At 39.3% G+C, this 5218-nt stretch overlaps 1 pseudogene; it reads right to left on the bottom strand.

Annotated features, from left to right (window-relative positions):
- Positions 1-2123: 2123 nt before the first annotated feature.
- LOC133914693 (uncharacterized) lies at positions 2124-3727 on the bottom strand (annotated as a pseudogene).
- Positions 3728-5218: the final 1491 nt, after the last annotated feature.

Genomic DNA, 5218 nt, shown 5'->3' on the forward strand with positions numbered 1-5218 from the left:
TTGTATGCGCACAGTAGGCCTGAGCCCTTGCAAATTTATTTATAGCCTGACGCTTGACTTAAAATTAATTTCTCGTATATTAACTATTAGTTAGTAGATCACATCAGCCAAATGACCGGCCCATACGCGACAAGGTCAAGCTATGCAAGGGCCGGCTCAAAAAATAAAAAAAATAAAGACAAGGCCAACTCTGATCGAACTCAGAGACGTTGCCCCCATGCAGTCAGGTTTTGGGATAAAATCGGTTTCTGTTGAGAATCTGATGGTTTCTCTTGATATTAAGGAGAAACCTCACGTTAAGAATGTACATACTGTTGTATATAATACAGTGATAATATGAGCATGAATATCATCCTATGTATAACAACACAAATGTAAAACAGTAAGAAGCAATTGCACATGATCTCTAAAAGAGATTACAGCAGTTCAAAAGTTACAATTTCTGACATCATGTGAACAATAAGAACTGGACAGCATGTTCTTTTCATGTAAAAGAGTGCTCTCAGGAAATGCATGACAATTGGTCCCAGGATAAACAAGGTCCTGCACCTTAATTATTCTATTGAAAACATCATTGATGGGACAATTTACTAAATTCTGAACTAGTTATTAGAACCTGAACAAAGTTCTTAAAAATCAAACAACATCATCCTAGACTATGTTGTTGTACTGAATCAGAGCAAGCACATTTACTGAACAGAGCTAGCAATATGCTGCCGAGACTGATATAAACAAAATGGACAGCAAGATTCAAAAGGAGTACCGACAATAGCAAACAAGCTGAATCAATTTCTATGTCCAGAATCAACTATAGTTAGCAATCTCTGAATTAACAGCAGCACATTATCCAGTGATCAAAATAATAACATGTAGCCCCTGGAAATTCAACACAAGAGACGTGTCTCGGTACAGAAATACAGAATAGTGAGAAACATAATGAGAATCACTAGGGGCTATCACAAGTATCAAAGAACTAGATAAACACAGGTCTAGACAATTGTACTCAGTAAATTGTTCAGTCTCAGTATGAATATGTAACAGTATTGTCTAGAACAGAAAAAAGGGGAAAACTCACAACGTGACTTGCTGAAAAGCACAAATGATCGAGGCAAGGCACGGCTCTACAGCTATTGTCTCAGAAATCCAATCACCTGCTAGTTGCCGCCGGCGAGAGAGAAGATGGAGATACAACGCCTCAACTGCACAGCCACTGTAAGTACGGGCGAGCCTTACGCAGCTCCGAACAACACCAACACAAGGGTTCCTCCACCCAATCCCTATCAGCTCAAAATCACCAAGCCAAAGCCCGAGCTTCACTCGGCTCAAGCACAAGAGGAGATTCCTAGAACCGGAAGAGAAAACCAGTGAGAATCAAGAGGATGGAGAGTTTTTCCAAAAAAATTCCCCCACAGAAGAAGGAGGCGGCCTACTAATAGATGTAGCCGCGTCGTCCAGCACCCCACGAACCCCCGAAGGGATCGGGCATGCGGTCACACCACCACCGCCACAAAAATGGCCGCTGCCACCTCTCTCTCCCTGCTCTCTCCTTTTTCCCCATTGTTTACCCTAGCTGAACCAAGTCCCAAGTCTTGTATGCATTAGTGCATGAGCATAGGATCAACAAACAAATTGGCCAGCCAGTCCAGCAAGGAAAAAGGCTCAAGAAAAATATTAAAATTCATATTTTCCTCGACACATTCTAAAAGGAGGTGAGAGATAGTCCAGCGCTAATGTGATGTAACAGTTTTCGAACGGTAAGTTTAAAGGGAAAAATGGCAAGATAAAACAAACCAGCAACTTCGAGAAAAAAAAAGATGAACACAAATGATAAACATTGCTTCTTGTGTGGTGAGGTTTGACATTAGGCTAAAAAATATCAACACCGCAAAGGAAAAAAGGTTAATAGAGGACATAACTCAAAGTATGTCAATGTGATCATTGGCAACACTGCAGATGGAGCTACCGAGTATGGTAATTTACTTATTATTTTTTTGTGAGCTAGTCTACCAATTGGTGGATTGATATTGGGTCTAATGTACATATGTATGCTAATATTTCAATATTCTCTTCAATCAGGTTGCTCGGGATTCTTCCATCCTAAGGGCTTGTTCGGTTCTTTGGGATTTAATCCCTAACAGGAAGCTATCCAGGGAGGGATTGAGTGGATCCCTCCTATCTCACCCAAACCCTGTGGGGGATGAATCCCTTGCTTCCCACTAATCCCTCTCTTGAAGAATATGTTCGTTTTTGGCTAGGATTTTAGCTGACGTTTTCATGCACAGTAGCAGGATACAAGGTGGACAACATATATGTATATAGCAGATGACATACGGTTCACTCAGATGTCAGTGGCTTGAGCTAGATAAACATTCAGAAAAACGTTAATAACATTCAGATAACATGGCATTGTTTGAAAACATCAATTGTCGAAAAAGTATATATTCTTCAGCGTTGGCCATAAAATTAAGTCAGCTAAACAGCAAGTTCCATTTCATTCTTAACCAAATCAAGGCACATTCTGGATCCTCATCACAAGCACTCAGAAAAAATTCTCTATTATCTGGATTCTTGATGACACCATATGCTTTGGCCTTTTCCTCTTTTGTCACTTCTATTGAGTTGAGAACAGATATGCACCTCTTGATTGAAAAATCATTACCTTGAGCAACCTCCTTTTCTCTTGCTAACTGTGTAGCTTCATCCTTAGCCTGTTTGGTTCTCATATCAAGGTATCTCTCTATTAGTCCTTCTATGTTACCACTCTTCTTCTGCCTTTTTGGTTCTTTTTCTTCTTTGTTTCTTGTTACAGCAACAACCCTTCTTTGCGGCCTCTGTTCATTCCTTTCAACACTTACATCTTCATCTTCAATTGTTTGCACTCTTGCATCTGCATCATCTTGTCCATGATAAGCTAAATTCTCTTTCAAGTCTGGAAACATAACCTCGGTGTTACCAAGTTCATCTGCAGTCTCAACTTGTGTAAAAACTGGATACTATAGCGGTTGAGTAGAGGTGGAGTTGTAGGTTCCTTCAACAGTATGATCTACACAAGGAAGTTATAGTACAAGAAAGAGTAAGCAACATACAGTTCTTGCAAAGCATGAATATTGATAACAAAGATTATAACTTGTGGCAAAACTAACAATCATAAAGTTCTCTCAAGGCATCAAATAGAGGAAAAGACTTGCTGTGAAACTTCTTAGCTTTAGGAAATGACTGCACAATAAATGTAAAACACTGAATGGATGCATAATATAACTAACAACAAAATTAAGTAATGTTTAATAAATAATCTTACATTGATTATGTTGTTCCATATAGCTGGTTCAGCCTTAATCACACACCTCTGATCGTTCCATGAAGCTCCACTTTGCTTTCTGGCCTCTTTCGGCATCCTATATTCTTTTTTCAACTCCTTTTCCTTCTCTTGGATTTGATCCTTTGTGAAAGTCACATAGTTATCCCTATCATGGAATTTCTTCACGATCTTGTTCTAAGCTTCTGACGACCATCCATTTTGACCCCTATAATCAGAGGTGTTGTGCTCTTGTAGCAACTCAACAAGAGTCTTCTCTAGGACTAGATTCCAAGAGGCTCTTGATTTTTCTACCTAAAACAAGGATCAAACATCAATTGTAGAATTTCAGAGTTGTAAAACTATAGAATTTGATGTGTAAAACAACTAGTACTATATTCTCTAGTTCCATACCTCTTGTAGAATCTCCATGCTTCTTTGTAGGATGGCCTTTAGGAGAAATTTTCTTTTGTGCAGCTTTAGACAAGAGCATGGTCAACCTTGGAGAACCTCTTCCAAGCATATTAACTGTGAAAATATGCATAACACAATATTCATAATAGAAGTATTGGAGCAAATATATGTAAGATGCAACCATCATAACTTATTTATAACACAATATTCATAACATGTTCAAGTTATTACAATCCACAAAACATCAAAACATATTCAAATATACCACTTATTACAACCCACTAATTTCTATGCCGTTGGTAATCATTCCACATTTGTTGTGCTATCATGTCTCTTAGATTGTTGCCTTGATCGTTGCCTTGATCACCATCTGGTAGATCGACAAAATTTTGTGGAAAAATATTATCTGACTGGTCATCTAACCATTGCTCATCTCCCTTGAGTGATCGGATAATATTGTGCAACACAACAGCAGCTACGGGTATCTTCACTTGGTTCTTTATTTTGTGAAATGTGGCAACTTTGAGGATGGGGAAGAGCTTCTTCACAACCCCAAAGCCCATTCAACATGATTCATCAATACCGTATGGCGGTAGTTAAATATTGTAGTTCCGAGGTCTACGGTGACCTGCCCCGTACTCCTTCAGATGGTATTTGACTCCACGATATGGTGCAAGGAAAGAAGGGGTGTTGGCATACCCACCATCAACCAAATAGAACTTCCCTAGAGGTACTTAAAAACCGCTGTTCATTACAAATCTAAGAACTCTAGCGTCCGTAGCTGACCCCTCCCATCCAGTAGATATGAAAGTGGCATTCAGATCAAAATCACAAGCTGTCATCACATTTTGGCAAAGAGTGCCCTTCCTATTTCTAAATGGAGCGGCTTTGTCAGATGATATGGATATGGGTATATGAGTGCCATCAATTGCACCGATGCAATTATGCACCCAAAAAAAAACTACATGTGATTTTCTAAAATTTGAAAAAACAGATATTGATCAGGATGGAAGTGTTGAAGTAAGCACCTTGAAGTAGGGATAAAATCTAGGATTTCTTTCAATTTTCAATCCTACTTGATTAGGATTGGGAGGCTTCAGAAATCGCTTGGAGAGTGTAGGGTCAACCTTGTCGAAAAAATGCCTCATGTGATGATGATAGGTATCACTAATATGCCCAAATTTTTCTTAGAGATCCTCATATGAAGAATTATGACTAAGCATGTATAAGAAGAACCCCAACTTCTCAACCTTAATCCTAGTATCACGGATAAACCTTTCCCTTCTAAGGTAATTGACTAAGGATCTGAATATTTCAGGTTCCATCCTGAATGCTACCCGATAGTTCTTGACATGCCCTTCAAGCAGCTCCCGGACACGTTCCTCACCTGTTAGCACTGATGGATGCCACCACCCCTTTTCCCCTCCTCCACTAGAACCCAACAGATATAGTGCAGGAAAAATAAACAGCATCATATCATCATCATCATCCTCCCTCCTCTTCCTAATG

Source organism: Phragmites australis, chromosome 4, assembly GCF_958298935.1.
Source record: "Phragmites australis chromosome 4, lpPhrAust1.1, whole genome shotgun sequence".
NCBI lineage: Eukaryota > Viridiplantae > Streptophyta > Magnoliopsida > Poales > Poaceae > Phragmites > Phragmites australis.